Here is a 24,528-nt window from a genome sequence, read left to right as displayed (position 1 = left end):
CCTGTGAGGTTCAATGAGAGATTTTTCTTTTTCTAAAAAAAAATGATATTCAGGGACATTTTTGCCAATTTTTTTTTGAGATAGAGATCTTAAGGCCATGACACAAACTGACAAGAAGCTGAAAACTCCAAATCAAGACTGACACCTTGTCCCTATTTTCCATCAGTAAGTTGAGAATGGGTTGTCAGAGTCAACGTTTTCCTTATGTTGAATTATTTTATCAAGTAAATGGTGTTCAGAAAATATACAGAAACAAGGGAGATCCATCAGCCTGAAGGTTAAATTTCTCTTCTCTAAGCACTGACTATATATATTATACATATATATGACATACACATATATATTATGTATACTTTATATATATGTGTATATTATATATACTTTATATTTATACACATGTACATTATATACATACACATACATATTATATATACTTCATATATATACATATACTTGTATATATATAGAGAGAGAGACCAAGAGAGAGAGAGAGAGAGAACATAACCAAATCCTGCAGTCAGTGGGTTATGCTTTACCATAATTATTACTCTATGGAGAAACCACTCAGAATCTAGACACTCCTATAATTTATCTGGGTTAATGTATCTGTAATGCAAAACCAACAAATCAAATATAAATGCAGAGCTAAATAAATATATAGACAAACCACGTACAAACACATGAATATATGTCACAAGCAAGTACTTGGCCATCCAGGAAAATTTAGCTTAGTTTCTCTGACTGGAATGTAACAAATAGCCTTTTGGTTTTGCTTTGTCATCTATTTCTTCCTAATGCAGACAAGGAAAATATTCTTGAAAAGCAGCTGTGAATGGATAGTGACAAGTGGTTTCCTGTGGTCTAAGAACAAGCCAGCAATTACTGTCCGTTAAGTTCTTTTAAATTCCAGAGGCAAAGGAAGTTCAATAATGTTGTATTGCCATCATGGTTATTGAACGAAGAGGAGGAATCTTGAGATAAAACTGGCTGGTTTTTTTTTTTTCCTTTTAGAATGAAGTTATAAATATTTTCTCTACAGACACTACAAAATATCAGAAGATCTCTGAGCTTCAACATGGCTCCCTGTATGTCTTTGAACAATGTAAATGGTGGAAATGATAGAACTAGGGGCAAATGTCAACTTTCCCCAAAAAAGTCCAGCAATACTGGTTTCCTAGGAGACCTTGGGGTAGCTCTTAACCTCTCTGGGCCTTCATCTCTGCATTGACAGCTTTCTGAAAATGCTTTCTGGTCTGCTGACTCTGATTTCGTTAAGGCAGGATAGAATTCAGGGGCTATAATAAAGTCTTTGGGAAGAAAGAGCTGGAATCCCAAGAAGTAAAATTTAGATTATGAGAGTTTATCCTCTGTGGGCTTAGGCTTCTGAATTCTCTCCTCTCTTCCTTCCATGTCCAATATTGTAATTATTGGGTAAAGCAGAAGGGTATTCAGTCTTTGGGATTCCAGGAGAGTAGAGGGGAGCAGAGGGAGTGGAGATAGCATATATTTATTTCCTTGTTTATTTATATTCCTTGTTTCTGTCTCCTTCATTATCTATCAGGTGGCACCAGCATCTTGCTTACTGCTGAGTCCTCCAAAGGCTGGCACAGTATCTGGCACATAGTAGGTGCTCACTAAACACTAATTGAGCTGATGAATGAGGCCACAGATGGATGGGTGGAGTCAGGTTTCTGTATGCCCCTATGTCTCTGTGGGGGTACTCCAGGCAGTGCCTACCCATAGCTCAGAGCCCAAGAGCTAGGATGAACAAGTGGGACTCTGGGGGTTCTTGAGATGCGAGACATTCTGCGTTAAGGCTGAGAAAGTCCTGGGCAAATCTGGACAATTTAGTCACTCTACCTAGATATATATATATATATATATATATTTTTTTTTTTAAGTTTATTTATTTATTTTGAGAGAGAGAACCCAAGCAGGCTCCATGCTGTCAGCACAGATCCCAACGCAAGGCTTGATCCCATGAACCGTGAGATCATGACCTGAGCCAAAGTCAAGAATCACTGAACTGAGCCACCAAGGCTCCCTCTGCCTAGAGACTTCTGAAGGTCTTTGATAGCTTACATGAAAGGAGAGTAGGGTCAAAGTATTTATTATCCTTTCAAGGTTACCTCAGCCTGGTTTATCCTCTGATTGAAGGTCATGGCTCCTCTCAGGTGGTACCCTCTTCCCAACTCTTCCCTTACAGGCTCCTGTAATTGCTTTATGTCTCTGGGGCCTTGGGTGGTGACAGCTTGGCTGCTACTAAGCCTGAATATCTACACCATCACTTGTGGTTCTTCTCTACTCTCCACACCTTAGCAAATAGTCATTTTCCAAATAAACCTTCCTGGAATTATCTAAAGTTGAATCAGCCACTGTTTCCTGTGGGGACTCTGACTGACAGGAGGAGAAAATGGGAAATGTAGAAATAAGCATCCTGAGAAATCATTAATATGCAAAGACATTTAACCTTCTAAGCCTCCAGGTTCCCCATCTGTGAATCTGTAGCCACCTCACCGGGTTGTTAAAAGAAGCAACTAAGAGAATCTGCTTAAGGCTGTTTGTTAGCATATCAAAAGCACTCAGCATTATTTTTTAAGCCACTGTTATTGGCTATTGTTTTTCCTTAGCTCTTTTTCACAACAGAACAACCTGGGAGTGATCAGGCTTGCCTTGTTTGAGAAGGGTCCCAGAATTTCACCTCTCCAAAGGCCATGAAATATTAAGCAGAAATATTATAGATTTAAAATTTTAAACATGTATGAATTGCTATTCTCTTAATATTGTTACTTCAGGGCCTTGAGTGAAACCCTTAATGTTCTATATGTTTTGAGGTTTAGTGGTAAGTCTGATGTCTGTTTTGGGGGCAGGTAAGAGGTGGAAACTTTGTAAATTTGCAAGAAACCCCCTACTTGATGAATGAACCCATATCTCCAGGCCAAGCCATGCTGCTGAAATCCATAGGCCACAAAATGAAACAATTTGAACTCAAGAAAAAGGTTCTAATTTCCAAATTAATGATGCTGTGACCTGTCTGCAGACCTTAGGTGAAAATGGGCTATTGAAAATGTCCTTGGGGGTGGATCAGCTTGGAGGCTAAACATTAACAGCTATTAAGATTTTTCTTCATTACAATAAATAAAGTACAAGCAAGAACATAAAAATTCTGTGATGAAATAAGATGATTTAGGAAAGACAGAGGGGTGGGTATACACTCAACTTATTCCAAAGCGAATGAAAACACACACACACATACACACACGAAATGCTTTGCACACAACTAAGAAAAATGGGAACAAAGAAGGACTATATATGGGGAAATAACACCAAAGTTCATAAAGCAAGGCCCAAATTAAATTATGTTGTAGTGTGTTAGATAGTGTCCCCCCTCCGCCCGACACACACACAAAATTCATGTCTGCCTGAAACCTCAGAATGTGTCTGTTATGCCCAGAATTTGTGATCCCCAAAGACCGCCAGGGAGCCGAGTCCGATGTAAAAGCAAAAGAGCCTTTATTCGAGCTAGCTCGAGCTCAATCCCCTACCTGCACCGACACAGCGGTGAGATACCAGGGAGAGAGAGCGAGTTTCAAATGGACAAAGGTTTTATTGGGGCCTAGAGGCAGTTGGTGAGGTAATGGCTGTGGCCTCAGGCGATTGGCTGGGGAAGGGTCCGAGTCCTGTTAGGCAGGTGGGGGAGGGGGTGTGGGTTACTCAAGGGGAGGAGGTGTGGTCAAGGTGAAGGACACAGAACAAGATGGAGTCAGCCAGCATAGGCCCGCCCTTTCAGTGTCCTTATTGAAATACGGTCTTTGTGGATGTAATTAGTTAAGGGTCTTATAATGACATCTTCCCGGATTCAGGTTGAGCCCTAAATCCTATTCCTGGTATTCTTGTCAGAGAAAGGTGAGGGAGATTAGGATATAAAAACACATGGCCACATGAAGGTGGAGGCAAAGATTGGAGAGAGGCTTCCCCAAGACAAGGAACATTGGGAAATGCAAGAAGCTGGAGAAGGAGCCTTCCCTGGAACCACTGGAAGGATCCTGGCCATGCCGGCATCTTGATCTCAGATTTCTAGCCTCCACAATTGTGACGGCATAAATTTCCATCGTTTGAAGTCACCCAGTTTGCAGTTATATGTGACAGCAGCTCCAGGAAACCAGTGCACACATCAAAGTTCTTTACATACTTGATACAGCAGGAACTCAATAAACGCAGTTGCTTGGACAAGAATCTGCTGCACTGCAAAACCATGAAGGTCCCACCATGTTTACATTGTGGTCTTGTCTCAGAGTGAAGACCCAGCACTTCATGCTTCCCGTTTTAAATTTTGCAACCAGTGCATTTCATGTAGAACAAGCACAGAGTTCAGAATATGGAGCAGTCAGACTGAGATTGACGTACCTGCTAATCCAATCTGGCATTCTATTTCCAAACCGCTCATTCCAGAGGAAGTCACTGACTAATTACAGCCCACAGGAGACTGGTATCCAGCCCTGCAGGGATGTTTATGTTACCCGCATATCTCTCAAGCAGGGCCCTGTGAAGATACTATGCCAAATCTTTGCAAGGGTGTAGGTGCAACCCCAGGCCTCCATCATCCATCCATCCAGTGCAGAATCCCAGCATGAGATCCCTTGTCCAGGAATATTTTTATTCCCTCTTCAATGTCCCCATATACTTCACATGGCTCTAGTGAGGATTCTTTTCTCCATTTCACTGCCCACCTCTTTCCCTGCTGCTGAAGGGAAGACCACTGTGGTCTCCCTTCTTTTGTTCTTAAATCACACTATTTCTTTTATCACTGCAATGCTGATTTGACTCCAAGTTGGCCACACTTGTGTTTCATGACTGTGCTAGTGTTTTCCATTTGCCTCTCCCCTTCACTCTCTACTCTTCTCCTGGGTACCCAGGCATCAGCCTCAATGGCTTCATCATCAGCCAGACCACCTTGCCCTAGCTTGTGGTGAGGTAGGGGACATACTGCCCAGAAATGGGAGGATGGGAGGACAGACAGGTCCAGTCAGGGTATTGATTCCCCCCTGCTCACCCTCTGTGCCAGGCCGCTGTCGGCAGCTACAGCTTCTGCTGGAGCCCCCGTTGCAAGGCTGGAAATCTGCTGATCCTTCAGGCCTGGGACTGCAGACTGCTTTCTGCTGGGGAGAATCCCTGACTTCCAGCCTCTCCCTCGGACTCCCTCAGCTCTGTCCCCACATCGACAAACAGTGCCTCTTTTAAATTCTTTCCACTTACACCTCTGATACAATTATCATATCAATCCTTATTCAATATTTTGCCGAGCTACAAGTACTGAACACACACAAACACACACACACACACACACACACACACACACACACACACAGCTGATCTATATCACATAAAAAATACGGCTTCAAAATCAGACACCCCTAAATAAACACTCATGCCTTTGCATTGCTCTGTTTATCTGAGTTATTTAGTCTCTGTGAGTCCCAGTTAACTCATCTGTGAAATAAGACCATATACCTTGTAGGTTATGAGGAAACTGAAATGAATGAACACAGAGCATTTCTTGTGTGCCTTTTCTTCACCTCCTCATTCAACTTCCTACCAATACCCCAGAACCTGTCTGGCGATCACCCTCGGAGCTGTCTGACTTCTGAGCTAACCAACCCTCTAGTTGTCTAGCCTGTTTCCATGTACTGTCAAGGTAAAGCCCTTGCTAACCAGTCTCTTCTTTAGGCTAGTATTTGGGTGGTCCTGCCCACATATCAAAGCACCTTCCCATAGGGATTCACCCCAGCCTCAGTGCCTCCATATCAAGTGGGGCAGATATGCTTTTTCCAGAGGAGGTCATTGAGGCAGACAGACAGGTGAAAGAACCTGTTCACAGTCACCAAAATTCCATTACCAAGTCGGTGGGGACTCTGTTCCCACCTTGTTGCCTCCATTCTCCTGCAGGAGATCCCATTCACTTCTAGGTTTCTGGTTCACTCTGATGTGTATGATATATGCCAGAGAAGATGGTAACAATGACAACTCCATGTCACCAACCATGGACCAGGGTGGGGAAGGTTGGAAAAGGAACTGTGGAGGAAGTCTCTGTGGGCACAGAACCAGCCCCCATGCTTTGCACACAATGACTTGGACGGAAACAGATTCGCTTCTCAAATTGATGAATTGGCAGATGGACATCCAGCTGCTGGGTGTTCCCATCCTGATTGAAAAGCCTGCGTGACATGGCCATGAGCACTAAACCAGGAAATGAGTCCTAAGTAAGACCCTGTTCAACCCTCAGCCCTTAAGAATTGTGCCTGGTGGGCACAGCGATGCATGACAGAGGCTAGTCTGGCAAGAATGCAAAGTTGTCATTTCACAAATAAGGAAAAAGTTGCATTCATCTCCAAGATTTCTGAAAAAAAGAGAAACTAATTCTGTGAAATGTGAACAAAGGCAGCATAGAAGGGGAAAACTCAGGATTTGCTACTGGAGACTTCACTTTTAAGATTCATTTCGGCAAAACAAAAAGGAAAAGAAACATTAATATCTCTTTCATGAACAATATAAAAGTAAATAGACCCATAAAAGGAGGCTGAAGAAAGAATCCAACCCACTTGCTCACCAAAGAATCTTCAAGAAGGAAATATGCTTCCTTTAACAATCCCCAAATATTCAATAAAAGGTTTAGAAAGAGTTGTTTACATCTACTTTGTTTTGGAATCTAATTTTTGAATTAAATTTATTTAACTTTTTAAAAACCCTGAATTTACAGAAAGCAAGAAAAACGGTGAATAACAGATTGTGACAGGTTCTATGTTCAGCAAACGAACCTCCTCAAATCATAACTTCTGGCAATACTGACGGCCAGGATGGTCATCCAGACTGACAATTAAGATGGAAGGACAGATCACCCACACCCATTCATCAGAAAAGTGAGAAGCTCTGCTTCATAAAAGCAGGACATGCCACTGCCGGAAGCTGAAAAAGTAAGAAAAATCTCTCAGCAAAGCAAATGAAAATAGTTACTAATTTCACATTAGTAAATGTGAAAGGAGGTGCTCCTTGTTAATATTGGGGAATGCTTTCCCATAGCTTTCTAGTTCTTATGTCAATAAAATAAAGAAATAAGATTTCAATATAACTAGCATGTAAATATAAATAACGTGAAATATAAAGAAAATAAAGTTGCACAATATGCGAGCATTTTGGTTCACCTCTACTATAATTTATTTCGTCAACCTCCTATTATTAGTCCTGGTGATCTCAGATCTTTCCATGATAAACCAACAAAGTTCTGTTTCCAATGTTTCAAATAAATTTAGGGTTTGTAACTTGGTGCAGCCACTATGGAAATCAGTATGAGAGTTCCTCCAAAAAATTATGAATAAAACTACCAAGCGATCCAGCAATTCCACTGTGGGGAATATATCCAAAGGAGGTGAAGACACTAACCCAAAAAGATATCTGCATCTCCGTGTTCATAGCAGCATTGTTTACATTAGCCCAGATGTGGAAATGACATAAGTGTGGATGAATGGATAATGAAGATGTGGTATATGTATGTATACTTACATATGTATATAAGAGATGAATATTATTCAGCCCTTAAAGAAAAGGAAATTCTGCCATTTGCAACAACATGGATGGATCTTGAAGGGTATTATGCTAAATGAAATAAGTCAGATGGAGAGAGTCAAATACTGTATGAATTCACTTATATGTGGAATCTAAAACAAAAAAACACCAAATCATAGAAAAAGTGATCAGATTTGTGGTTACCAGAAGCAGAGGGGAGGGGGAGGGGAAACTGGGGGAAGGTGATCAAAAGGCACAAACTTCCAGTTATAAGTGGTAGAGGGTATAATGTACAACAGATGATTATAACTAAAACTGCTATATAATCTACAGGAAAGATGTGTAAAAAGTAAATCCTAAGAGTTCTCACAAGGAGAATTTTTTTCCTTTAATTTTTCTTGTTTCTTTTTTTTATTGTATCTATGAAAATTGGATGTTAGTCGAACGTATTATGGTAATCATTTCACATCATATGTAAATCAAACAATCATGCCGTATACCTAAAACTGGTACAATGATATATGTCAATTATTTATCAATAAAACTGGAAAAAATAGGGGTGACTGGGTGGCTCAGTCAATTGAGCATCTTACACTTGATTTCGGCTCAGGTCGTGACCTTGCAGTTTGTGAGCTCAAGACTGACATTGGGCTCTGGGCTGACAGTGCTGAGCCTGCTTCAGATTCTGTGTCTCCCTTTCTCTCTGCCCTTCCCCTACTCTCTCTCTCTCTCTCTCAAAATAAATAAACATTAAAAATTTTTTTAACTGGAAAAATAAATTTAGTCTCCTGATCCTAACTGAAAAGAAAAACCAAACAACCAAATTCCATGCCATGCTTCTATGAACTTTCCATGTTATTTTAGACCCCAGGACCTTTGCACATGCTATTTGCTCCATCTTAAATGCTCCCTGCCTTCATCTGACTACAAACTCCTAGCTTTTGGTGAAAGGGGCTTGTTTGCTTGGTCCCATATGTATTCATCAGAGGGAAAAAAGAAAAAAAACTTATGGTCATTCCCAGAAGGAAATAATATGAGAAGAATAATTCCAGGTTTTCTCTTCTCCTTTGCTCAGTGCTTCTAAGAGGTATCATGTAAGAAAAATGTAGCATTAGTGAACCCATCTTTCTCCAGTGGATGGAGTTCATGCTAGAGCTCAGTCTTATGTGACTTCCTTTTTCTGGACTTCTGCTTTAGTTGTACTTGCTCTTAGGGGAGGCTGGCCATGGTCATACTTCTGGCTGGGTAAATACACTTCAAATTCAGTTATGGTCTTGCTGCAAATCCACAAGTTCCTCGCATAAAGTGTTAAGCGGATGTTTTGATAGCCATCTGATTTCTATGTATAGAAATCTGTATATCCTTCAGTGTTCAGAACTGGTTCAGAATTCAGAAGTCTTCCCTGAACCACATCCCTCATAACAGAATTAATCTTTTATACCACCAAAGTAATTATTTACAAAATTAGTCTTCAGTCACACTGAATACACTGAATCACAATTATTTGTTTATATATGCATATTTACTTAGAGTCTAAGAACTCTTTGGGACAGAGACTATGTCTTATTCATCTTTTTATTTCCAGCATAATACCTGACACATAGGAGACACTAAGTAAAAAACTGTTAAATAAACAAATGGCAAATTGCCAATAGTGTCACATATTTTAAACAATCAGACCAAGGGGCACCTGGGTGGCTTTGTCAATTGAGCATCCGACTTTGGCTCAGGTCATGATCTCATGGCTCATGAGTTCGAGCCCTGCATTGGGCTCTGTGCTAACAGCTCAGAGCTTGGAGCCTATTTGGGATTCTGTGTCTCCCACTCTCTCTGCCCCTCCCCCACTTGTGCTCTGTCTCTCTCTCTCCCTGTGTCTCTCTCTCTATCTCTCTCTCTCTCTCTCAAAAATAAATAAATACTAAAAAATATTTTTTTAACTTTAAACAACCAAACCAAATTTTATCCAGATAGGTTCCCTAGAAATACTAGATTATTATAACCATAAGACGTCCCATAACACTGATTCTCACACTTTAGTGTGTTTCAGAATCATTGAGAACATGGTACAATTTCTGGGCACCCAGAGTTTCTTTTTTATTTTAAATATTTTTTTAACATTTATTCATTTTTGAAAGGCAGAGACAGACAGAGGGCGAACGGGGCAGGGGCAGAGAGAGAAGGACACACAGAAACAGAAGCAAGCTCCAGGCTCCAGGCTCCGAGCTGTCAGCACAGAGCTCGACATGGGGCTCGAATTCATGGACCACGAGATCATGACTTGAGCCAAAGTCAGCTGCTTAACTGACTGAGCCACCCAGGCACCCCATCTGGGCCCCCAGAGTTTCTGATTAGCAGTTGGGACCCCTGGATTTATATTTCTAACAAGCTCCCGGGTGATGGTGATGCTGCTACTCTGGGGTCCACATTTTGAGAACTACTATTCTAGAACAGTATTTTCCAAACTATCATCAGTATCACCTTTGGTGTTTGTGAAATTTCCAGATACCACTATAATATTCTGATTCAGAAAGGTGGACATGATTCTACTGCAGCAAATTTCATGCGTGATTCTATTGTAGCCAAACCATCCACAGACAACTGAAAGTCCCTGGACTTGAGCCACACTCGCAAGTAAACTTTGGAATGAAATGTAAAGACTGATTTCCTGGCCATTGTTTTCTATGGCTTGGTTGAATGATTAAGTAAAGCAATTTTCTGGGGAAATCTACTCTGTGATTTTAGCTAAACTTTACTATTTAATTCCTGACTTCATCATATACTATAGAGGACTCTGAACTTTCTGATCTGGATACAGCAAACCTCAGAGTAACAGTCTCTCAATCAACAAATATTAATTAGGTACCTATTAAGCAAAAGTCACAATGGAGTCCCCAGCAGAGAAAGAAAGAAGCAACATATTTAGTTGTCTTCTAGAAAGATTTCATCAGCTGGTTGCGAAGGTAAGAAGTAGACATACTTTTTTAAAAAAAGGTAGCTAGAAATTCCAAATAACAAATGACAATTATCAAAGAATGCAGGTGAAGGAATGCTGAGGTCACTTGGAGGGAGAGGGGGATGTAGCTAAAGCTGGAGAACTGAAGAGAAAATCATTTGAGGGAGAAGACATAGCAGCATCTGAAGACAAAATTGAGGGAGGATTATGCCTAGAGAAGTTCCAAGGAGAGTTTGAGACTCAAGCCAATTGCAAAAGAAAAGTCTTAGCGATAGAAGTAGGACATCTTGGGACCACTGGGGTGGCTCAGTTGGCTAAGTGCCTGACTCCTGATTTCAGCTCAGGGCATGATCTCGTGGTTTCTCACTTCAAGCCCTGCATCAGGCTCTGCACCAGTAGGCAGAGCCTATTTGGGGTTTTCTCTCTCCCTATTTCTCTGCCTTCCGGTGCTCACTTTCTCTCTCTCTCTCTCTTTCTGTCTGTCTGTCTTTCTACCCTCTACCTCTCTCCCTCTCTCAAAATAAATAAATAAACTTTATAAAAAATTTAAAAAAAAAGAAGTAGGACATCTTTACTTCTTTAAAAACAGCAAGGGTATCTTTGTCAATTAGCTATTGGCTCTCTTCTGCAGATGACATTGCTCTGGAATAGTACGAATGATTCCTTAGTGCCATCTGGCATTTTCTGGCTAAGAACAGCTCTTGTGCTGAAAACGCAAAGATGGTAGCAGCAAAAATAGCACAGAGAAAATGGTGGCCTGTGTTTATTAACATGTCTTGGCATATAGAAGTAGGAGTCGAGGACTGCTAGACTTTATAGAAACCACATTCATTTTGGTGAGCCATGAGGCTCTGGAATGCCTTTCTCCACTAGGCAATAAAATTATTCAGTAATTATAGCCTTTGATAAAAGAGGTTCAAGTAGAAATTAAATAGGCTTCTGATGAATAATAGCCCTGGATTTAATTTTGAAGCAGACATGTGTGTGACCACCCACCCTTTAATTTACTGGAGGAATGATATCATCAAGGGGTTTCTTAGTTATTGAAAACCTTGTAGAACTTTCTAAAATAATCCTTTAAGACAACCTTCTATTCATCCCATCAGTGAATATTGGACCACATATGGACTTAGAAATTGAAAATATTGAATGTTTCTAAATCAAAAGCAGGATGCCCTAAAATAAGATACAATTGCTTATGTCTTGCTACATGAGCAACATCAAGGGACTTGCTATGGATGAAGAGAGTATTGAAGAGGTTAGTCATTGCCTTGCTGCCTTCATGCTCTTAAAAATATTATGCCCACATCTGAGCTTTGGTTAGGGGATATGACCTGACCACTGTGTTTTTGCCAATAAACTAATCTCCTGGGAAGCAGCTCTATAGGCAATGGTGGACGCAACTCAACACTGGTCAATCAGATTAGATTCTCTCTCATAAAAAGTTGGATTCAGCACACTGAAAGATTGGGTCAGTTCCCACCAGGAGCCAAGACAAAGTCACGTGGACTTAAGACTGGTGGCCAGTTGAGCCATAAACAAGCAGAGGCTCTAGTCTGTGTGAGAAGAGATCTATGTCCTTCATTTGAGAACCTGCTCTGTTAACTGTTCATAAACATGTTCCATGGTTTTTCCTTGATCAAAATGAATCTTTACAGTTTTTAACTGAATAGATATCACTGTAGGACCTAAAGTGGATCACACTGGCCCCCTCTTAAAATTTCAAAATTCCTTGGAATACTGGATGAAATCAGCTGACAGTATCCCAAGGCTGTCCTGTGGCAATGACATGAATGCTGTGGACTTTTTTTTTTTTTTTTGTAACCACAAGTTTTCCAGGAATGTCTGTTCTTCCCTTATAACGATTAGAGAAAATTTCACATAGCCTGACCACTCTGCACATTCACATAGCTTCAAGGAACCTTAGTCATTGGCTCAGGATTCCTCCTGAATGTAGTGTGACACAACTTTGGCAAAAGGCCTTTAACAAAGTCCTGTGAGTGCGAGCATGGCTAACGAACAACCCACTGTAACTGGAGGCTATTTTCATCTCATACCCGAATTCTTCAAGAGATTCTGTTGTAATTTCTGTGGAACTGTCTTCAAAAATATCTTCCCTAGTTGTCTCACATCCCTGCCCCTACCCTAACCTTCCAAACCCGTTCTGGGCTGGATGCCATTCTGTATTCCCCCACATAACCCACCAAGTATACTTTTATGTTTGAATGTACGTACTAAAGCATGATGATATTTTTGAAACACTTATTTTTTCCTTGTGATATTTTCCCTCTTTCCCCCTTGTATTTCCTGCTCTCATTCAGTATCCCTATTCATCTTCAAACAGATATCTCTTCTGGATTCATTGCCTCGAGGAAGGACAGAAGACAGAAATGGTCTACTGGCTTAGGTTTTGTATTTCCTAAAGCTCCCCAAAATGAAGGAAATTACACCAACACATCACAATAGAGAGTGTTCTAGAGAGAGGTTAAAGGTCTTCAGGTCTCTGGAGAAGGGGAGACCTCATATCAGTCCAAGGCAAGGCCACCAAGAGATAACTAGACCTCAGAGGGAGACCATACCTGAAGTGTTCAATTTATTTTCTGGACCAGCAACCACAACAAAGGTCTATTGGACTTCCAGGGCAATGAAGACAGCAGCATTCTTGAGATGGGTAGACTTGCTTCTTTCCATATTCTGGGCGCTATGATTCTGTTGTAGCCCTAGTAAGATAGAAGACTACAGTAACAAATGAGATTACATTTCTACTATCCTAATTGCAATAGAGTTTTAGATCCAAATTAAGTACATGGAAAGGAATTAAGTAAAGTCAAAGGTACACTTTTTAAAACTGAGCCTTACACTTGCCATATCAGTGTTCTGCAGTCTTGTAATCAAGTAGATACATGAATGGGATTGGTCTATCTGTATTCTCCTACAGACTCTCTGGGGCATGTGTTTTCTGTGTGCTGGAAACCCTGCCGGCAAGAACATTCACCTCATATATGAAGAACCAAGTTTCTCTGGTAAGTTGTTCACCTAATAATCTCTGTGGTGCATGGTAAATTGGTCAGTGAGACAAAGATCCTTCAATGAGATTAATAATGTAGGCTGTTTTTAACTCCTTATCGCAAATGGTTTAAAAGAGGGTTTGTATTGCTTGTTCTTATCTAAATTTCTTTCATTTATTTGTTTCCTTTTATAAACTTTCTTCTTGCTTGCTTACTTGCTTTCTTCTTTCTAACATTATCTTATTGTTATTTCCAGAGATAACCTGTTAAGCAGTAGAAATATAGATAAGGGATGAGTAGACTTTCAACAAAGAAGTTCATTTTAAAAAAACACCACCAAGGGGTGGGGAAGTGTCTGATGCAAGATGGCTGATTGAGCACATGATTGTCTACTCTCTTTGCCAGAGATTCCACTAAAATGACAGTGTCAGAGTGCAAGAAGAGATAAAGCTGTAGCAATGAAGAGACTGGGAATGAAGGTCGATTGTAGATGAAAGACTTCAACAGATTTCTTGAATATGAAAGCAGATGGCAAAATGTTGATGGATGACACAGAGTAGAGGAAGCCAAAGTCCAAATGTGAGTATGAGGGGAATTTCAGGGGAAGTGGCTGCCAGTTATCCTGGCAGAATGCCAGTGAATGTCTAGGTGTAGGGTTAGTGGTCACCTCATCCCATCCCATACACATGGATAGACCAAAGGGAACCAGGTTTTTACATCCAGAAGTGAGAGGAAAAATAACTGGAGTAATTTCTCTAAGTAAATGAATGAATTGGCTGAAGAGGGATTTGTATTTGAGTGTGAGTATTGGTCTAAGAGTAAAGCTCTCCATGTTCTGGCATTTGGTGGGAGGAGATGAAACAGAATGTCTAACTAAAGCCTTGTTTTTCACATATACATCCTAAGCAAAATCTGCCTGTTAGCCGGCCCTGTGCATTCACGTGGAGTTAGTTCCTTGTCTCCCTTCCCATTCAGGAGCTAATCACAATCGTCTCAAAAAGCATATCAATCCAAATTCAGAAGAAATCAACAATGGATAGTGATCATTAAGAAATCCTTCATTTATAAATATGACTGTACAAACAAGATAAGCAGATATCTGAGGAAAACTTCATTTCCAGAAGGAAATGAAAAGGCCAAAATGCATGAAGTCTCAAGGAAATAGAAATAATTCAGGAACTAGAAAGAGATTTTTTAAAGTATTTAATAAATATCTTCAAAGATATTTGAGATGACATTGTATTCCTAAAATAAGAATAGTATGATTGAAAAGGGAACAATTAGAGAACAAGAAAGTATTCCTATAAATTAGAAATATAGTACCTAAAATGTGAAATTCAATACAAGGGCTGAAATATAAAACCAAAAATCTCTCCTAGGTTTACAAGGGGCAAATTTGAGGATAAAGATAAAATTTATAAAGGATTAATACAGATGCAGAAATCCACCAGTTGGCTAAGAGGAATTGCAAAAAAAGAGAACAGAGACAATGAATGGGAGATGTTTTTTTTTTAAAGAAATATAGGCTATTTCTTCAAATGGAAGAAAGACAAATCCTCACATTTGATGAATTCATTGAGTACTGAGCAGGGGGAATGGAAATAGCTACACAGTTAGCACATCCTTTTGAACACCAAAGACAAAGGAAAAAAAAAACATAAAAACTTCCAGAGAAAAATGCAAGGAACCACCCAACTTCTCATCATTAGTCACATTAGATTTGGAAGATAACAAATCAATGTTTTCAAAATTCTATGGGAAAAAATATTTTGAACCCATAATTCTATACCCAGGCAAACTAGCATTGGGTGAGAGTAAAATAAAAGTATTTTAAGACATACAAAGACTCAGTTACAGTACAGTACAGTTACCATACAGTAAAACCTTGGATTGTGAGTAACTTATTCCACAAGATGAGAAAACATTTCTAATAAGTTTTAACTTGAGAAACAAGCAATGCCTTGCAATACGAGTAGTATGTGATACTGAATGTCACATGATCGCAACTGAGCCAATGGTTCTTGAAATGCACTTTGATATATGAGTGCTTTGTATTACCAGCATGTTTCCAGAACAAATTATGCTCACAAACCAAGGTTTTACTGTATTTTCTGTCTTAGGATGCCTTCTGAGTATATACCCCAGGAAAACCAAGGAGAAGACCAAAAAGAAGACCTGGAATACAGGATTGGCCTTGAATCCAGGAGGTCACTGAAGAGAATCCCAAGGATGACAGCTGTGCAGCAGATCCAGACAACAGGTCCAGATTAGAAAATTCTTGGAAGGACCTCATTGTGGGGGGCTATGAGTAGATAAGAGGATTCTATATAATAGTAATTGGCATTACTGAAAGGCTGGATACATATGAGATTGTGGTGGGGACCTAAGATTCTTTCATAAGTAAGAAAAAAGAATTCCAACTAGAAGTACCTGGTAAACATGAAGAAAAAAGTCAGGGTTCAAAAATGAAGGGACAAAAATAAGACTTGAGTTTTGAGTAACTAATAAAGTATAAGAACAGAAAAATCCCTGTGACCTGAAGGCTAGAAACATTTTGCTTCGAGTGTACAGGAGTCATGACATTAGACCTGTAGAGCAGGACATGTAATCCTTAGCTCATGCCTCATCTCTGAGGTCAACATTTATACAGTCTTAACAATGTCAATGCTGCTTATTAGTTTTCCAGTTTCGGAGTCCACAGAGAGAAAAAGCACAGAAGATTTAATTATCATTGTAGAATAGAATAGAAATGTTCTCAACTTTGACAAAGTGAAAGTACAGCTCCAGCTGCCAGCATATGGGAAGTGGAAGGGGAGTGGGAGATGGAGGGAAGGGTAGGGGGTTATGGCCCCAGGAATGTCGAATCTAAAGACAGAGTTTCTGGGCACAGAGGGGTGCTTACCAGGGGCTGGGGTTGGGAAATGAAAGGGATGTTGGTCAAAGGGTACAAATTTCCACTTATAAGATGGATAAGTTCTGGGGATTTAATGTACAGCATGGTGATTAAAGTAAATACTGTATTATATATTTCAAAGTCGCTAAGACAATATAATTATGTGATGTAATAGATGTGCTAGCTAACTCTATAGTGGTGATCACTTTGAAGTATATAAGTGTGTCAAATCAACATGTATACCTGAGATTTACACAGTTATATGTCAATTATATTTTAATAAAGCTGGAAAAAAGAGAAGTTTATGGAATAATAAGTGGAGAATTATTATTAATATTTATTGTTATAAAGGTAAAATATACTCGCCTAAATTTGAAAAGAAGGGAGAAAAAAAAAGTAGAGTGTCATAACAATACAATAAACCCTCCTCTCCTACGGCAGCGGTCAGTATCTTAGTCAAAAGGACCAGTTAGTTCTTCACTGCAAACAGAAGTCAGCATGACTAGTTTAAACAGAAAATAAAGTCCTTATAGGGTATTGGAATCAGAGTCCCCTAGAGGCTTATGGAACTGGTTACACAGTTTCACACAATGCGGAGCCCAGCTACGCTGCGGGAGGGGACACAGGGGTCCTAGAATTAAACCCACAGAGAAGGAAAAGCAAATATTAGCTCCTAAAACAGCTCTGTGGTGAGTGGTTTTGCATGGGGCCGCTCTCAGGAAATCTCCTCATCTCCACTCAACTTCTGGCACAGACTCCACAGCCCCTCCCAATGCCACTCAGGCTTGGATGGCAGATGTTCTTCCACTGTTGTCCCCATGAGCCTGAAGCCCTGCTGTCACACTCAGCAAAGAAAGTGAATCCCCTAACAGCAGCTTCCTTCTTCTGCTCCCTGCTAGGACATAGCCCAGTGTGGGTGGATCTGGTTAGTAAAACCGCTACCATAGACTTGCATCTTTCCAGCAGGGGAGGCTGGAGAATGAGTTTTGGCTTCCACCTTGGGGAGGTGGGACCCATAACGTGGGAAATCTACAGAGGAATAGAAACAGAAAAAAAAAAAGGTATTCATAAGACATTGGATGACAGAAACCTGACAATTGTCCATCACATTCAGTGTGACAAATCAAGAAATCAAGTCATATGTGCATGAAGAAACATGGCAGTAATAAGCATAGCATTTGGAAATATGGCATTTGTGCACCAGAAAAAAAAAAAAAAAAGAAACAGGTAAAAGGTTGCCCCTACACAGTGGGATTGGGGTGATGACAGAGTCGCAGGAGACTATAACTCTTTGTTATAATTCTGCGTACGATTTTATTTTACACATGCATGTGTTACTTGGCTAAAGACCTCAATAATTTTAAAACTCATCCAACATTTTAACCATGATGTGTACTCAAAGATACCAAAACCCTACCGGCATCACCTGCCCTACACAAATTCCAACTTAAAAATTATAGTTTTCTTATAGTTAAACATTAGCTCCATGCAAGTTGCTATTGAACTTACTGAAAACAATTTCTTTTCCCATAAACACTGATTTTCTTTTATTTCAAAGGGAAACTTTTGTTTATGGTCTGTTGTCCTGAAGGAAATATAGGTGGATGTCAATGGTGTGAATGCTGGGAAGGTTCTTTTGTGACACAGCAGTTTCTCAAGGTAGAGTGAAACCTGAACTATCAGGAACAGCGCCTGAGCTCAGCAAGGGTGCTCTATGGAAAACTGCCTCACCATTTGAAAAGTAGTGCCAACACTGTTTCCCGTGTCCTTGATATGTTTCCCATACTCGATTGAGAAACCGAACCAATACTATTTGATTTTTCTTCCCCTTTTTTTCTGCTTTGCTGTGCAAAAAGTTTGTAAAAAATAATAGCTAATTTTTCCTATGAACTTATCATTTGCCAGGCACCTTTCCATTGTTTCTTTTATTCATTTATTCAGCTAAGTTTACCTTGTACCTGTCATGTGCCAAACACTGGGAATACAACAACGAACAGTAAGATTGATCCCTGTAAACACTGATGTTGTATAAGACAGTTAAGCCTAAAGAGATTGGATGTAACTTAGGCTCAAATCCTACATCACCGTTAACCAGCTGACTGACTTTAAACCACTTAGCTTAATTCTCTATTCCTTGGTGTCCTTGTTTGAAATGGGAATATTATTTATCTCAGGGGATTATTGTGAGGTTTAAGTAACATACATGTAAATATTTGCTATTTATATTGTTACCTGTTATTTCAGTGAGGAACAATATGCAGGAATAGGCAATTATGACAGAGCTATAGAGCAATAAGCATGAGAATAGGTATAAAAGTTGTTACAAGAGGCCACTTATTCCTGCCTCAGTAGCTTAAAGAAGGTTTCCCTGAGGAAGTAAGATCTAAGCTAAGGACAGATAAATGAGTAGGATTGTTAGCGAGAAACAGGAGGCGAAGGGTGTTCCAGCTGGAGGGAACAAGGCCAAGAGAGTTTTCTAAAGTATGCAACTTTCCATTACATTCAGGGTGGGTGAATGTGGAGTATGAGTCAAAGTGCAACCAGGGAGGGAAGCAGAAACCAAATCAGAGATTTGAAGACAACATTTATAACTTTATCTTTCTTCTACGAGCAATAAGGAACTATATAATGACACTCAACAAGGGCATATTTTGATCAGGTCTGCCTTGGAGAAATACCACTCTGGCTTCAATATAAAGCATGCATAGAACAGAGGAGAGGCTTGGGACAAGGAGACCCATGAGAAGGCTTATATTGACCAAAGAAAGAAAGAAAAGTGGCCAGTACAGGGTAAAGTGGTGGGGACACAAGGAGGTGGAAACCATAGGTTTGGGCAAAAGATTTAGTGTGAGGGCAAAGGAAGCCAGAGAACACAGTAAAGGAAGCATATTTTAGGGTAAAAGTAATGAGTTTACCTTTGCAAGTTGAGTTTGAGATTCCAGTGAGATATCCAAGTGAAAATAACTAGTAGTTAAGATGTGTCTGAAGCCCAAGAGAGATCTGGGTTGAATCAAGGTAGAAAGATACCCTAACAGCATTTCCCACCAGAGATCTTTCTTTTCTTTATTGATAAAAGATCTCAGCTAAGGATCTATGCTAGTAACTTCATGTCCTTGGACAAACAGAAATAATCTTAATGTAGATCTTGCTTGTTTGGTGAAAACCATCTTGGTTGGTTCCCTCTTTAGTTAAATAGGCATGGACCTCACTGTCTTACTAGACGGGTATGAGAAGCCCCTTGTGTTTGAAATGTGTTTTAAAAGTTACTTATGCCATTCAAGAGAGTATGTGCTTGAGTGGGAAAGAGTATGTATTGGTCAGGATAAGCTAGGTTCTGCAGTGGTAACAAATAACATGAACAATACCAGTGGCTTCTGCCAGCAAAGGTTCAATATCTCACTTTTTCTATGTGTCCATTATATGTCAACAGTGTTCTGCTCATTGTGGTCTCTCAAGTACCCATAATGATAGAGCAACCATATTTCTAACCTTGCTGCTGTCCACCAGAGAGAAAACAGAGCTGTGGAGGATCTAGGGCAAGCCATAATATGCTCTTGCCTAAAAGTGGTCCACATTACATCTGCTCACAAGTCACTGGTCATCACTAGTTTCGTGGTCCCACTAAATCAGAAGAGGGCCAGAAAGTGCAATTGTATCCTATACCTGGGAGGTGGAAAGCTTGAAATTTTAGGTAAATGATTTTAATGACTACTACAAAGGGGACTAATGAACTGGAAGCCTATCCCAACCCAGATCTCATAGGAGCAGCTTAGGAATTGCTTTCACTTCAAGATCTGCTGGAAGAGGGCTCCCAGCAGCACCCATGGTAGCAGCTGCTGGCATCATGATTTGGAGCCAACCTCCCCTCTTTCCTAGAACAGGCTCAGCTTCCCTAGCACAGGCAACACTTCCCTCCATGTAGCCTCATCTTCCAATGAAGGTTCACTTGCCACCACATTCCTGAATAGACTTGTCTCCCCTAAAAGGAAGACTCAAATGCCACTGTATATTTGTGTTCTGTGTGGCCTTGTGTCATCAAAGATGCTTCAGTGTCTAGCTGTTCTGAGCATTAGATGTAATCTTATGACATTAAGTGACTAACACCAAATCATCTCCCATTGCTTTGACCCTGGTGCCTTGAGGAAGTAGCTAGACAAGAAAATGGAATGATTTTTAATCTTGGAGGCTTTGCCCAGTTTGGGCAGGAGAACCCATCCTTGATAGGAGCCCTGGGATATGAGAAACCCACTCTCAAAGTGTCAGTTTCATCAGGCAAAACTCTACCCAATCACTAGTGGTCACTGGGGAGGTGAGGATTTGATCTGCTGTTCACACTTATAAAACTCACTAAATCTAGCCTCTGTGCAGCACACAACATTCACCAAGCCCACGGAAGCAAAATAGGACCAGGCTGGACTAGACTCTTCCCTCTCAGGGTCCTGCCAGTTCTCTGAGACTCCTGGAACCATAAAGGGGAAGGGAGCTGAGGGTAGGCTAAGGAATAGGGCATGGGGAAGGAGGTGACCTCTGCATTTCCTGCACCACCCTATGGCCCTCAAGCATGGCCATCTGGAGAGCACCTGGAATATGTTGTTTGAACCTAAATTACGCAGTGGAGACTCCAATAGATGGATGCCAGCTGATGTCATAGATATGAATGGGACTCTGCAGCAAAAGTGTGCACAAGAACACGGAGATACAGAACAGAAACTGAGTACCACCAACTTGAGAACAGAATATGGGAGACTAAGAGATGAAGACAACAGAGCCTGAAAAGTGCCCACAGAGGGAGAAGGAAGCAGTCTAGTGGGATTCTTGGAAGCAGAAGGGAGGGAATGTGTCAGAAAGGTGGGCTTGGTCAATGTTCCTGAGAAACACCCAAGACAAGGACAGTGATTTAGTAACAGAGGTGGAACTGGTTACCTGGCCAGTACAATTTCAGTGGCAGGATGGGGGTGGGAACCACGCAACAGGGTGATAAGAAAGGAAAGATGGAAATATAAAGCAACATTATACATATTACCTCCAAACATCATATATCCTACAGCCAGGTATTATTTTCTCCTCCTTAAAAAGAAGGAAACAGAGTTGCCCAAGATGCCCAGCTGGGAGGGAACAGAGCTGAGAGTTAAACATGGACTTTCTACATACCACTGCCTTCCACAAGCCACCTTGCCACCTTTTGTGTTCTTAACCCTGATCACATGCCCCACAAGACGTATCAGAATGGGCTTTTCATAGTTCTGATGTAAAAACACACTAAGCAGTAGGAAGGAAGCACTATGCATATGTTTGTCTGTTAGTCAGAGAAACAGAGTTCCGTGAAAAACTTGGGAAAAAAAAAAACCATCAGCAGCTTCCATTTTCTCTTCATAGCAACATGTGTGTTTGTTTTCACGGGCCCTGTTCATGAGCCCCTATTGCACATCTCAGAATTCATTGGACTCAGATACCCCTTTGCTATGGTGCAAAGATGCTGAACTGCCAAGAGCATGTTACAGGCTGTGCCTCTTTGAAGAACCAGCTTGAACTGATTGTTCTTCAGCTTTTCACATAAATTACAGAACATGAGGCCCACAGCTTTGCCCAAAGTTGTCAACAGGTTTTAATTGTCTCTGCTTTTCCGTACACACAGATGGCTTCGTTAAGCTGCTCTAAGCAGACCTCTGCCGTCTCCACTAAGAAAAATCAGACACAACAAATGGAAATCCGTTTAAAAAGAAAAATTATAATAAAACTCCAAAGTAACTGTTGTTATTTTTCCCCCAGAAGGTAAATGTTATATGAAGCAAAATAGCAGAAGTGACAGTGCAGAGATAGAGGCAAGGTAAGAAAACCCCCATGATGAAAGTATGGACGTTTGAAGGCAGGTGCACAAACTACTAAAAAAAAGTAGAAGTATTTGGAAAAGTCAGGAGACCATTTTTATCCATGACATCTAGAATGGGACCCCAATTTCAGTTTTTGTTTCCAAGTTAATTCAGAAAATCTATAAGGGGTCCAGCTATTCCACTCAGAACTCTCTCCTTCAGCAAAAAAATGGGAAAAGTGTGTATACATTAAAAGCTTACATTGTAACATTTTTATAGTAGCAAAAACTGGGGAGTAAATTAGTTAAGTATAGTTTAACTACATGGCAAGACCCCATACACCTCTAAAGTTGATCATGGTACAGTCTATAATTTAAGGGCATGAAATGACTGTGATTTATTAAGTGGGAAAAAGTCGATTACCCCAAAATGATTCAATCTCTATATACAGTAATGGTTTACCTTCTTTGAAGCAACCAATGTAACCAACTTTTTATGTATCTTCCAGAGATGTTTTATGTGTTAGCCTGTATATACACATACACATATACTGTACCTTTACACATATGCACATACACATGCATGCATGTACATATACATGCACACATTGTGTTTACCAAATAGCAACATGCTATATTCATTGTTATGCATGTTTTTAAAAACCAACAATGTTGGGAATGCAAGCTGGTGCAGCCACTCTGGAAAACAGTATGGAGGGTCCTCAAAAAACTAAAAATAGAACTGCCCTATGGCCCAGAATTGCACTACTAGGCATTTATCCAAGGGATACAGGTGTGCTGTTTCAAAGGGACACATGCACCCCCATGTTTATAGCAGCACTATCAACAATAGCCAAAGTATGAAAAGAGCCCAAATGTCCATCGATGGATGAATGGATAAAGAAGATGTGGTATATATATATACAATGGAGTATTACTCAGCAATCAAAAAGAATGAAATCTTGCCATTTGCAACTACATGAATGGAACTGGATGGAGGGTATTACGCTAAGTGAAATTAGTCAGAGAAAGACAAAAATCATATGACTTCACTCATATGAGGACTTTAAGAGACAAAACAGATGAACATAAGGGAAGGGAAACAAAAATAATACAAAAACAGGGAGGGGGACAAAACAGAAGAGTCTCATAAATATGGAGAACAAACTGAGGGTTACTGGAGGGGTTGTGGCAGGGGGGATGGGCTAAATGGGTAAGAAGCATTAAGGAATCTACTCCTGAAATCATTGTTGCACCATATGCTAACTAATTTGGATGTAAATTTTAAAAAATTAAATTAAAAAACAAATCACCCTGCAGGCAAAAGATATAAACTAATATGTTAATAACACCTTCCAGCAGTAACCTGGAGTGTTGTGACAGACTATACAGTAGGATAATAGGCCAGAGATCTTCTGAGCTGCCAAAGCATTTTAAGTTATGATGCAACACAGACTATGTATCTTTAATGTCAGGAAGCACCTGAGCAAACCTTTGTTAATTCTAAGCTTGGCACTGTATTGAAACATTGATTTTCCTGTTCAAACGCTGGAATTCTTGTTCAAAAAAAATTTTTTTTTATTTGGAAATCTGTTTAAAGACTGTGAGCTTCATAAGGCCAGGGACTATGTCTTGTTGACTTGATATTTATTTTTCAGTTCCTGGTACATTATAGATATTCAGTAAGTGGTTAATAAATGAACAGAATTGTGGACTTGAAATTGAAGAGGACAGAATTGTGTTGGGAGCGTTCTCAATAAATTAAAATCAAAGTTGCCTCTATTGCAGCAAGTGGAAGTAATCACACATTTATACACACCAACCATTGATAATATAGCACATGTGTACAAAAGTGACTATATGTCAATAAAAATTGAAACAATAATTAATAAATCTCTTCTATTTCTGAAAAAAAACCCAACAATGTATTTCCCATATGCAATGTATAAAGAACTGTCCCATTCCTTTTAATGGATGCATAGTATTCCATAATATGGATACACCATACTTGTTGTCTATTAGCAGGATTGTAAGTTGTTTCCACTCTGGTGGATAGCCTTATATGCAAGTCATTTCACATGTGTGAGTACATCTGAGATAAATACATAAAAGGTCAAAGGATATCAGCATTTTATATTTTTAAAGGTATTATTAAATTGTACTCCATAGAGACTGTACCAAATTACATTCCCACCAGCAATGCTATGAGAGAGCCCAGTTTCTAGTTTCCAGCCAATGCAACATGTATTGCTATGTAGTAGGTAACACAAAAAATGATGTGTCATTAGAGTTTTAATTACTATTT

General features: G+C 39.9%; 1 long non-coding RNA gene across 1 annotated transcript; it reads left to right on the top strand.

Moving 5' to 3' along the window:
• The first annotated feature begins 13,449 nt into the window (after window positions 1-13,449).
• LOC125166841 (uncharacterized) lies at window positions 13,450-15,894 on the top strand. Its single transcript, XR_007152554.1, has 3 exons — window positions 13,450-13,536; window positions 13,927-14,100; window positions 15,642-15,894. It is a non-coding gene; the product is annotated as an uncharacterized LOC125166841 (long non-coding RNA).
• Window positions 15,895-24,528: the final 8,634 nt, after the last annotated feature.

Source organism: Prionailurus viverrinus, chromosome B2 (assembly GCF_022837055.1).
Source record: "Prionailurus viverrinus isolate Anna chromosome B2, UM_Priviv_1.0, whole genome shotgun sequence".
NCBI lineage: Eukaryota > Metazoa > Chordata > Mammalia > Carnivora > Felidae > Prionailurus > Prionailurus viverrinus.
The sequence above is the reverse complement of the archived record's forward strand: the minus strand, read 5'-3'. Positions and strand labels throughout refer to the sequence as shown.